The following is a 12,913-nucleotide window of genomic DNA, read 5'->3' as shown; positions in this document are numbered from 1 at the left end:
TCTTTTATCAATGTGTTTATTGGCAGCCAGAGGCAGCTTGCCACTGGCCAGCAGCCAAGACCTTCTGGTCCTGCCGCTGTTAATGGGATTTCTCATTGAATCCACCCCACACCGTTGGGAAACGTGTGGTGGGGGTGCACCATCAGTGGGACTGGAAAATCCCACCAGCATAAACAACTGGAAGATCTCCCCTTTGTGTCCTCCTCACAACTTGCATTCCAATCTATCTTCTTATCATCAGCAAATTTGATCACAATATATTCAGTCCCTTCATCCAAGACACTAACATATATTGTAAATACTAGCACTGATCCCTGTGGCACACCGCTAGTTACATTGACCTGAAAATTAGCTGCCTCCATGCTCAGAATTATTTTAAGGGTGGCTGGTGGACTTAAGGTGCTGATGGCCCAATCAGAGTTCTGGCACCCTCACGGTGGACGCTACTAAAGCGGGTAGGAGACTGTGAGCATATCTCAATATGGAGGTGCCTTCTGAGGGTTAGAATCATATTAATACATCAGAGGGGTGAGAACCAACGGAGGGAGGGCTGGGGAAGGTGGCACTCTTTGTGTAAGCCATGTTGGCTGGGGACTGTGCTCGGGTAGTTTGCTGGTTATATTGTTGTGTTTTTGTTCTTTTTGAAATTTGATGTTTAAAATTGTTAAAATTATAAATGCCTCAATAAAACATTTTATTAAAAATATAAAAATAAATCATAGGGTGGTAGGTCATTCGGATCAGAGTAAAAATGCATCTGGATGAGCAGTCAGGACCACAAGGGGATGGCCTTTCCAGCCTGTGGTCCTCTCTTTAGAACATGCCTCCAGCTCCACAGAAAAGCCACCTCCATTGAGCTGGCAGCAGCTGCATGTGATGGTGGTGGCTGGAGGGTGTGTGTGTGTGGGGGGGGGGGGGGGGGGGGCACTCCGTCACCAGTAAAATGCAGGTGAACCCTCTAAATTGCCCCCAATGGGAATGTGCATTGGTTCTGAGGTGTGAACAGCTGATCCTATTCCCAGGCAGTGGCGGATTGGCCAGGGTGTCAGCTTGCCTGATGGCAAGTGGGCCCCTGATGAAGTGGGCCCCCTATATCAAATAAAAATGCAATAAAGAAACAAACACAGACACATGTTTTAGTAATAAAAAGGAATAAGAAAAAAAGAGAACAGGACACAAATAAGCAGTGCATGAAAAGGAACGAAGCAGGGGAGGTAGTGGAAGGATGTGGAATAGGGGGGCCCGGGTCGGGCATAATTAGGGAAATTCCATGTTTTCAACAAGAGTGTGTGAATTTAAAGATAAAGTTACAATTCGTGATTTGAGATGGTCGGCAACTTCAAAGGATATCAAGCAGTAGTCTTGGTTCAGCCGGTACATCGGTCCGGGGCCCGGAGAGCCAAGAAGGGGCCCGTGAATCTCGGAAGGGCACTTAAAAATTATAATTAATTAGATAAATAAATCTCCAACTTCTTTCCTGAGATTTGTATTCTAACTTAATAAAATATAATTGTTTTTAAAAAGAGCAATACCAAATAAAAATGCAATAAAGAAACAAACAAATAATCACTCAGTGTATGAAGGAACGAAGCAGTGTTAAACGGATGTGAAAAGGAGTGGGGGGGGGGGGGGGGTTGGGGGGCTGGTTCACCCGGGTCGGACATAGTTGGAAATCCACGTTTTCAGCAAGAGTGATTTGAGATGGTCGGCAACTTGAAAGGATATCAAGCAGTACATAGGGTCGTGAGGTCATCGAAAAGGAGAAGCAGTACCTTTGACCGTGAATCATGAGGTCAAAGATATTGAAGTGATAAGCCATGATCGGTAAACTGAAAGGGTTGCGACTTGTAACACTACACTGGTATCAAACTGGACATGTTAACTTTGGTCGTGGGACCATTCTTAATGTCTTACTATAGTCGGACCAAACATCTAAGTTTCAACAGTTGTCTCAGTTGCTTGCTGGTGTGAACACTGGACAGTGGATTGTCTCCTCTTCTGAAGATGCATAGGCCACAGTAGTATTGACTAATGAACATAGCCTATTGAAGTGTAAGTAAGTTATTTTATATTTTTTATCAAGTAGGGGTTTATCTGGCGTTCCTTCAAGTTATTCTTGCAATCATCAATATTCATTTTTCCCAATGTGGGCTATTTTTAATTAAGTTTTTATTTCAGGAATATTACCCCTACCAGCATGGACAAGAAAAAGCATAAATCTGGGTCACTAAAACGCAAAGAACAAAAAGAAGCAGAAAGGAAGGAATCAGCCAAGCGACGCAGGCCTATTACAGAGTTTATAATACCACAAGCACAATCCACATCAATATCCAGTTCTGCAACAAATAATCAAGAAGCAAGAAACAATGCTCATGGTGATGATGCAATGACATGCGAGTTACAAGAACAGAGAAGAGCTACTTTGAATGTAGAGACAAATACAAGTGCATCCATTACTAATCAACCCAGGCCCAATATTTATTCTGGCTTCCTTGTTCCGGTATCTGTACTGCCTGTAGTTGCAACATCTGAACACATAGCTTCAATTAGTGACAGGGAATCAGATATTCCTTCAAGCATAAATGACTTGGTTTCTGAAGCACATCCTGTAAATGAACCTACGCAAGAAAATGAAAGATCAATTACTGGAATCTTCCAATATCCATCACGAGCAAAGCTAAAACAGTTTTTTGCTGAACATCCACTTCAGCCACTTGATTATCTGCCATTTGATGCTCGTTTGTATGAGAGGAACATTATGAATGACTCTGTCCCAAGAAAATGGCTAACATACAAGAAAGAAAATAGATGCTTATATTGTTCATACTGCTTAGCCTTTGAGTTTCCCAACACTTGTAATCCATCACCCTTTGTACGTGGCTTTAGTGACTACAGGCGTATTAGCCAGAGCTTGACTTTACATGAATCGACAACACATGTCAGAAATGCTCAACAATATATCAGTGTGGTTAATGATGGCACCTGAGATAAATTTTTTGCAGCATCACTAATTAAAAGGAAAGAAGTATTGAAGCAGAGAAGTATTGTCATGAGGATTATAGACATCATAAAGATGTTAGGCAAGCAAGCAGTTCCTTTTTGAGGTCACAGAAATGAACCGGCCTACACTCTAGATAATGAGGTTCTGAATCATGGCAATTTTTTAGCTACAGTGCAGTTGATGGCAAAATATGACCCCATTATGGCAGCTCACATTTCTGCAGTGCAAAACAAGTCTAAACAAATAATCAAACGATTAGAGCAACAAGGAAAGGCTCAAAGTAAAGGCCGTGGTGGACTTGTTACATACCTGAGTAAAACAACTATAAACATGTTAATCAAAATTATGAAGAATATGATACAAGAAAGAATTAGTCATGATGTTTCTCAAGCAAAATATTATTCTATTCAGGTTGATTCAACGCAAGATAATTCATCCATAGATCAGTTTAGCATTTTTATTCGGTATGTGCTTAAAGGTAATATCTGTGAGCGACTACTTTCAGTTGTGCCAAGTAATGATGGTACAGGACAGGGACTTTTTGATCTATTGATTGAAACATTACAGCATCTTAAAATTAACCCCCAAAAATGTTTATCTGATAGCACAGATGGCGCTGCAAGCTACCATGGGCAGTATAATGGTTTACAAAGTAAAATTGCTGATGTGGCTGATCAACATGTTCATATATGGTGCTATGCCCATGTCTTGAATTTGGTGATAACTGAAACAACAAAATGTTGTGTGCCTGCAGTTTCTTTTTTCAATTTGCTCCAGAATATAGCAGCTTTTGTGAAAGCATCATACAAGAGAATGGCTGTATGGATAGAAGTTGTTGGAAAACATCTAAGACAAGAAAAAATGAAACGATTAAAGCTAATTGGTGAGACCAGATGGTCAGGAAAATCCAATGCAGCAACAACTATATTTGGATGTTTTGATGATGCCGCTAGCGGCCAGTACTTTCGTAAATCTATTGACATGCTTATCAATGATACAAGATCCAGAAAAGTTTGATGCAAAAACAAAACATGAAGCAAATGTTTTACTTCAAAGTCTTCTAAAGTTTGAAACCATATTGACACCATTTACTTACTTGTATATATTTAAAACTACAACCCCGTTATCAAGTTATCTACAGACAAGTGGTTTAGATATGTTTACTGCATGGAGTTTGGTAGATTCAGCTACAACAAAGTTGAAGGAACAGACAAGAACATTTGATAACGTTCACAGCAAGGCTTTGGAATTTGTAAATAAATGTAATGACAGGATTTCACAGATGAATATGGATGAAAATCAAACATTGGAAATTGATGCGTTGGAAACAGCATTGCCAGTTAAGAGGCAGAGGAAGAAGAAAAGAATGGCAGATGAGCTTATTGATGATGAAAGAAATTCCTCAGATTCTCTAGCTGATTTTCGAGTAAATGTGTTTAACCTAATAATGGATCGCATTGTCCAGTCACTAGAATCACACTTTGTACAACACAAACAGTTGTATAAAGATTTGCCCTGCTTGGACCCAGCAAAGTTTAAAACTATTGCAGAGAAGGGCCTTGAAGAGGAAGCATTGGACGGTATTATTAAGCTGTTTCCATGAATCATCAAAGATCAAGTAATATTGGAATTGTTTTCTTTTGCTTCAAACTTTGATGTATTAAAGCTATTGCTTAATGATGGTGAGAATATGGATTCCAGTTGCAACAATTGTAAAATTTGCAGCACTTGCCCATCGTGTGTACTAAAAATTCTGGCATCCAACAGACTTCATGACAAGGCATATGATAACCTTTAGCGAGCACTTTTCCAGGAGACTCATACAGAGTGGGAGATTTAAACTTGGTAATTTGGTGCAGTGAGGTAATTCGGTGCAGAGTGTGAGGAGGTGCTTTTTAACCCTGGTAAGTGACTGGTAAGTAGTCTCTCTTTGTCTTTTCATTGTCTAATTTATTTATTTTTATTTTGAAATTGTAGTTGTTTAAGTTTAACAAGGGTTTAAGACATGGCAGGAGATCCCAGACCCGTGTCATGCTCCTCGTGTGTGATGTGGGAGCTCAGGGACACGTCCACTGTCCCTGGCTCCTTCACGTGCAAGAAGTGTGTTCAGTTGCAGCTCTTGTTAGACCGCTTGACGGCTCTGGAGCTGCGGATGGACTCACTTTGGAGCATCCGCGATGCTGAGGAGGTCGTGGATAGCACGTTTAGCGAGTTGGTCACACCGCAGGTGAAGGTTACTGAGGGAGATAGAAAATGGGTGACCAAAAGAAAGAGCAAGAGTAGGAAGGCAGTGCAGGTGTCCCCTGCGGTCATCTCCCTGCAAAACAGATATACCGCTTTGGATACTGTTGAGGGAGATGGCTCACCAGGGGAAGGCAGCAGCAGCCAGGTTCATGGCACCGTGGCTGGCTCTGCTGCACAGCAGGGCAGGAAGAAAAATGGCAGGGCTATAGTGATAGGGGACTCGATCGTAAGGGGAATAGACAGGCGGTTCTGTGGACGCAATCGAGACTCCAGGATGGTATGTTGCCTCCCTGGTGCAAGGGTCAAGGATGTCTCGGAGCGGCTGCAGGACATTCTGGGGGGGGGAGGGTGAACAGCCAGCTGTCGTGGTGCACATAGGCACCAACGAAATAGGTAAAAAACGGGATGAGGTCCTACAAGCGGAATTCAGGGAGTTAGGAGTTAAACTAAAAAGTAGGACCTCAAAGGTAGTAATCTCAGGATTGCTACCAGTGCCACGAGCTAGTCAGAGTAGGAATGTCAGGATAGATAGGATGAATGCGTGGCTCGAGAGATGGTGCAAGAGGGAGGGATTCAAATTCCTGGGGCATTGGGACCGGTTCTGGGGGAGGTGGGACCAGTACAAACCGGACGGTCTGCACTTGGGCAGGACTGGAACCGATGTCCTAGGGGGGGTGTTTGCTAGAGCTGTTGGGGAGGGTTTAAACTAATGTGGCAGGGGGATGGGAACCAATGCTGGAAGTTGGAAGGTAGTAAAACAGGGACAGAAACAAAAGGAAGTAAGGGGAAAAGTGCAAGGCAGAGAAGACATAGTCAGAAATCCATAAGGGCGACAGTACAAGGTACAGTGACTGAGGGGAGCACAGTGAATAGGCCCAGTAATAACAAAAGGAATAAAACTGGAGATGTTAAGATTCAAAACAGAGGTAAAAAAACCAACATAAGTGTACTTTACCTGAATGCTCGTAGTATTCGGAATAAAGTAAATGAGTTGGTGGCACAAATCATCGTAAATGACTATGATTTAGTGGCCATTACTGAAACATGGTTAAAGGATGGTCACGACTGGGAGTTAAATATCCGAGGGTATCAAACTATTCGGAAGGACAGAGTGGATGGTAAGGGAGGTGGTGTTGCTCTGTTATTTAAGGATGACATCCGGGCAATAGTAAGGGATGACATCGGTGCTATGGAGGATAAGGTTGAATCCATTTGGGTGGAAATCAGGAATAGTAAGGCAAAAAAGTCACTGATAGGAGTAGTCTATCGGCCACCAAATAGTAACGATATGGTGGGGCAGGCAATAAACAAAGAAATAACTGATGCATGTAGAAATGGTACAGCAGTTATCATGGGGGATTTTAATCTACATGTCAATTGGTTTAACCAGGTCGGTCAAGGCAACCGTGAGGAGGAGTTTATAGAATGTATCCGCGATAGTTTCCTAGAACAGTATGTAATGGAACCTACGAGGGAACAAGCGGTCCTAGATCTTGTCCTGTGTAATGAGACAGGATTGATTCATGATCTCATACTTAGGGATCCTCTCGGAAGGAGCGATCACAATATGGTGGAATTTAAAATACAGATGGAGGGTGAGAAAGTAAAATCAAATACTAGTGTTTTGTGTTTAAACAAAGGAGATTACAAGGGGATGAGAGAAGAACTAGCTAAGGTAGACTGGGAGCTAAGACTTTATGGTGGAACAGTTGAGGAACAGTGGAGAACCTTCCAAGCGATTTTTCACAGTGCTCAGCAAAGGTTTATACCAACAAAAAGGAAGGACGGAAGAAAGAGGGAAAATCGACCGTGGATATCTAAGGAAATAAGGGAGAGTATCAAATTGAAGGAAAAAGCATATAAAGTGGCAAAGATTGCTGGGAGATTAGAGGACTGGGAAATCTTTAGGGGGCAACAGAAAGCTACTAAAAAAGCTATAAAGAAGAGTAAGATAGAGTATGAGAGTAAACTTGCTCAGAATATAAAAACAGACAGTAAAAGTTTTTACAAATATATAAGACAAAAAAGAGTGGCTAAGGTAAATATTGGTCCTTTAGAGGATGAGAAGGGAGTTTTAATAATGGGAAATGAGGAAATGGCTGAGGAACTGAACAGGTTTTTTGGGTCGGTCTTCACAGTGGAAGACACAAATAACATGCCAGCGACTGATAGGAATGAGGCTATGACAGGTGAGGACCTTGAGAGGATTGTTATCACTAAGGAGGGAGTGATGGGCAAGCTAATGGGGCTAAAGGTAGACAAGTCTCCTGGCCCTGATGGAATGCATCCCAGAGTGCTAAAAGAGATGGCTAGGGAAATTGCAGATGCACTAGTGATAATTTACCGAAATTCACTAGACTCTGGGGTGGTCCCGGTGGATTGGAAATTAGCAAACGTGACGCCACTGTTTAAAAAAGGAGGTAGGCAGAAAGCAGGAAATTATAGGCCAGTGAGTTTAACTTCGGTAATAGGGAAGATGCTGGAATCTATCATCAAGGAAGAAATTGCGAGGCATCTGGATAGAAATTGTCCCATTGGGCAGACGCAGCATGGGTTCGTTAAAGGCAGGTCATGCCTAACTAATTTAGTGGAATTTTTTGAGGACATTACCAGTGCAGTAGATAACGGGGAGCCGATGGATGTGGTATATCTGGATTTCCAGAAAGCCTTTGACAAGGTGCCACACAAAAGGTTGCTGCATAAGATAAAGATGCATGGCATTAAGGGTAAAGTAGTAGCATGGATAGAGGATTGGTTAATTAATAGAAAGCAAAGAGTTGGGATAAATGGGTGTTTCTCTGGTTGGCAATCAGTAGCTAGTGGTGTCCCTCAGAGATCCGTGTTGGGCCCACAATTGTTCACAATTTACATTGATGATTTGGAGTTGGGGACCAAGGGCAATGTGTCCAAGTTTGCAGATGACACTAAGATGAGTGGTAAAGCGAAAAGTGCAGAGGATACTGGAAGTCTGCAGAGGGATTTGGATAGGTTAAGTGAATGGGCTCGGGTCTGGCAGATGGAATACAATGTTGACAAATGTGAGGTTATCCATTTTGGTAGGAATAACAGCAAACGGGATTATTATTTAAACGATAAAATATTAAAGCATGCCGCTGTTCAGAGAGACTTGGGTGTGCTAGTGCATGAGTCACAGAAGGTTGGTTTACAAGTGCAACAGGTGATTAAGAAGGCAAATGGAATTTTGTCCTTCATTGCTAGAGGGATGGAGTTTAAGACTAGGGAGGTTATGTTGCAATTGTATAAGGTGTTAGTGCGGCCACACCTGGAGTATTGTGTTCAGTTTTGGTCTCCTTACTTGAGAAAGGACGTACTGGCGCTGGAGGGTGTGCAGAGGAGATTCACTAGGTTAATCCCAGAGCTGAAGGGGTTGGATTATGAGGAGAGGTTGAATAGACTGGGACTGTACTCGTTGGAATTTAGAAGGATGAGGGGGGATCTTATAGAAACATTTAAAATTATGAAGGGAATAGATAGGATAGATGCGGGCAGGTTGTTTCCACTGGCGGGTGACAGCAGAACTAGGGGGCATAGCCTCAAAATAAGGGGAAGTAGATTTAGGACTGAGTTTAGGAGGAACTTCTTCACCCAAAGGGTTGTGAATCTATGGAATTCCTTGCCCAGTGAAGCAGTTGAGGCTCCTTCATTACATGTTTTTAAGGTAAAGATAGATAGTTTTTTGAAGAATAAAGGGATTAAGGGTTATGGTGTTCGGGCCGGAAAGTGGAGCTGAGTCCACAAAAGATCAGCCATGATCTAATTGAATGGCGGAGCAGGCTCGAGGGGCCAGATGGCCTACTCCTGCTCCTAGCTCTTATGTTCTTATGTTCTTATGAACTTTATAAAGTCATCTGCACACTATCAGTTACTCAAGTCCAATGTGAGAGGACATTTTCAAAGCTAAAGATCATAAAGACAAGGTTAAGAAATTCGCTGTCTGAGGAGAATTTGAAATCATACATGTTGCTATCCATTGAAAAGGAATTGTTAGATGAATTGGATGCAGAAGCAATTATTGGCAGATTCGCACAATCATCTAGCGAACACAAACAATTGCTCTTAATATAGTGGACTGCATGCAATGCTCTATTGTGCTTTTTATTCTATCTGTTAATGTGTAAATTGTGCAGTAAACTATTTAAAAATATCAACCAATTACTTAAAAAAAAATTAAATTAAAAATTAAATTATAACATTCTGTATTTACATTTGGTATCTACTGCCAGTAATATGTACAGTACATGTACACTGTAATTACTAAGAAATACACATTTTTTCCACAAAATGTTTAATTGTACCCTTATTTCCATATGTATTTTTTGAAAATTTTATTTATTCGTTATGAAAATTAAATGATAGCATTGTAGTTGTGGTTGGGCCCCCTTTGTCTCCTGGCAACCAATATTTTTAGACCCAGTCCGCCACTGTTCCCAGACCAAACCTGAGAAAGTTCCCCGGCAGCAGGAACGAAGACGTCCTGGTATGGTTCCTTAATATATTCCCAGTCCCCACCGCACCCAACCCCATCACCATGTGACTGGGAAAATGGAGGCCAAAAGTCTTCAGCCATAATCAGCAGATAATGTATCAGTACACAGCTCAGCTAATGGAGCTATGCATGTTCTTTTAGAAGAATAACTATTCTAATGTCACAATTCTGGGTGTAGGGTGTGAATGCAAATATTTCCTGTGAAGAATATCTTAGGCCTATATTAAATTATCAAAACTCCAAATTGAGTCTTTTTAACCCAATAGTTTTTGATATCCATCAGTGTGAAATCAAGGCCTTTTTAACATTAGCAAAAATTACTCCTTACTGATATCAGGTGTCCTCTATCATCACTTCATGTCTGATTGTGATTTATGAGTTAAACATGATCAGGATACCTGCCTCACATGGAAAATATTTATTCATCCAATGCGAAAACTCAAACCAAGTTGACAAGTAAACTAATGTCAGAGATCGGGATCAAATAGAACTGTTTCCAACAGGGGGGAATGAGCCTCGCTGGGTCACCCCCCTTCAATAGAATGACAGGAGTGGAAAGGAGAATAAGGCAGCATGTTATTCAGGCAGCTGGCTTGCTTCCGCTTGTTTCCTGGGTGGTGGGTACTGTTGACATGAATGCCGCTAACTCAATTGTTGACGACGCAACCATCCCAATCCTTAGTGTTCTAGGCCTTGATCTGCAGAAAAATCTTCTTATCTTATCTGCCCACTAGCTCATCAGAGGCCAGTGGTTTTAAGTGGTTGCCTCCATCTAGATTGAGAATAGCGCACAGAAGGGGCAAGACCATGTTGGCGGTGTGGGTGGGGAAGATTCTCACTCATGTGGAGCGTATGAGCCGTGCCAGGAGTGATGAGTCTGGAATGAGTCAGACCCATTTAAATAGGCCCAATAAGATGTGGTTGCCAAATAGAATTTAGGCCATTGCAAAATCAAGTAACCCAGAGACTACCTAGCAATTAGCAAGTGGAGGGTGGCTATGTGATTCCGATGGGGTGGCGATGGGGAGCAGCAGTGGATGCTAGTTAACCAGGTTATCTTTGTGGATCACCTGTGCTCCTTCTGGCCTTTTCGGATTTATTTTATACTTGCATTTTATGGGGTTTTCTCCACCATTCTGTCAATAGAGCTGGTCAGAGGTGCATGATGTATGCTTTTGTTCAGTTCCATCCAAAAATAGCAATCAGGGAGCCTAGGTACATCACCAAAAGGATCTAAGACCTGAAACTGGCAGATGCTTTGACTGGCCAGGGAGAAACCCTTTTAAAAATGGCAGCAAATGAACTGTTAGCCTAAGGAGGTGTTTAAGTGTCATGTGTTGTTAATATGCCTTTAAGGGATAGCAGCATGCCATCACTTTAAGGGAAGTGTGTCATGTGATCCAGCCTCAGTTTTACTTCTGCATGGAGCAGAATACAGCACAGATAGCTCTGCAGCTCTGATGTCTTCAAGCTTTCTCTCCATGCATATCTGTTCACATGTACCTAGAATTAATAAATAAACTCACAATGTGTTTGCACAGTCCCTTATGAGCGATTGGTGCCTTTATATCATTAACACACAGGGCAACTTCATCCTTAATGCCATTTAAAACTGGGCCCTATTGCTGGGAAGTTCCTCAGAGTGTCAGCACTTTTTCACCAAAGGTCGTGCAGAAACCATGGGCGGGATTCTACGATCCCGCCCCAGGTTGGAGAACCGCCGGGGGGTGGGGGGGGCGCGAGTCCCGCCACGCCGCCCCGACGCTGGGCCGCCGATTCTCCGGTGACCCGAGAACCTGCGCCAATGGTGCCGGCGCAGCTGCCGCTTTGCCGGTCGGGGGCCGCTGAACACGCCCCCCCCCCCCCCTCGGACCGAGTGCCCGCCGAGTACCGCTGAGTCCTACCGGCCTCGGTTGCTTGTGGTCCTACCCGGCGGGGTCTCGGTGTTCTGGCTGCAGGGGCCCTCCTGGTGTGGGGGAGGGGGTACACAATTCCGGGGGGGGGGGGCCTCCACAGTGGCCAGGCCCGTGATCGGGGGCTACCGATCAGTGGGTGGGTTAATTCCGGGGGTGGCCTACGTTCCTTCGCGCCAGGCCCCTGTAGGTCTCCACCATGTTGTGTGGGGCCCGGCGTGGGGAAGGCAACCCACGCACACGCGCGGACCAGCGCCGGCCTTGGTGCGCATGCGTAGACGCACGCCGACCGTGCTGGGGCCCGTATCAGCAGCTGGAGCTGCGTGAAGCACTCCAGGGCCGTGCTGGCCCCCTGCTCCTACCGGCCAGATGACGGCATCGTAAAACGCTCCGGCATTTACGACGCCGCAACACTCTGCGGCTAAAACGGAGAATCCCGCCCCATACTTATTAAGGTTTTGCTGCAGGATTCTCCACTGGCGGAATTCTCCGGTACACGGGCAGCGCACTCACGCCTGCAAGTTTCCCGGCAGCGTGGGGTGGCCACAATTGGAAATCCCATTGACGGTTGGCGGGAACGGAGAATCTCACTGCTGGCGAGGGGGCGTTGCCCAGGGAAACGCAGCTGGCAGGCAGGACAATCCCACTGTTGGTTTTTTTGGTACAATTCCACACAAATTATCACAATGTTGATAGTACGTTCCAAACATTCTTACAAGTTCTTTGAATTGAACAGGCTTCTGAAAGCTTAAAACCAGCAGTAAGTGCAACAGATAAAACTTTAAAACTGGCCAAATTTCCTAGTGTGGATACATTTTGTGTGGAATTCTCTGACAATGGGGCTATGTCCCCACGCCCACAAGAAAACAGGCGTGAATCACTTTGACTTTTTTCCAGGAAGTCCAGAGTAATTCTCCATTTTGAAGTGGGCTAGCAGGCCCCGAACTAGTTCACACAGCTCCGGCTGCCGATATGGGGCCCTGCACTTCCGGTCATGGGTCCGCGCATGCGCTCGCCGTCCACCTGTGGTGGTGGCCCTCTACAAAATGGCGGACCCACACAGCAAGCCAACCCCCGCTCGTGAACCTGGCCGTCCTGAAGGCCTCCCCGGTGATGGATCCCCCCCCCCCACCAGGATGGCCGCAGACTGTGTCCGCAGCCACCACTCCGCGTTCCTGCCGGGTGGAACCATGAGTGAACCACACCAGCGGGATCTCGGCCAGCTGCCGGCTAAGAATCGCCATGGGG

The sequence above is a fragment of the Scyliorhinus canicula genome, chromosome 14 (assembly GCF_902713615.1).
Source record: "Scyliorhinus canicula chromosome 14, sScyCan1.1, whole genome shotgun sequence".
NCBI lineage: Eukaryota > Metazoa > Chordata > Chondrichthyes > Carcharhiniformes > Scyliorhinidae > Scyliorhinus > Scyliorhinus canicula.
Note: the sequence above shows the minus strand (reverse complement) of the source record.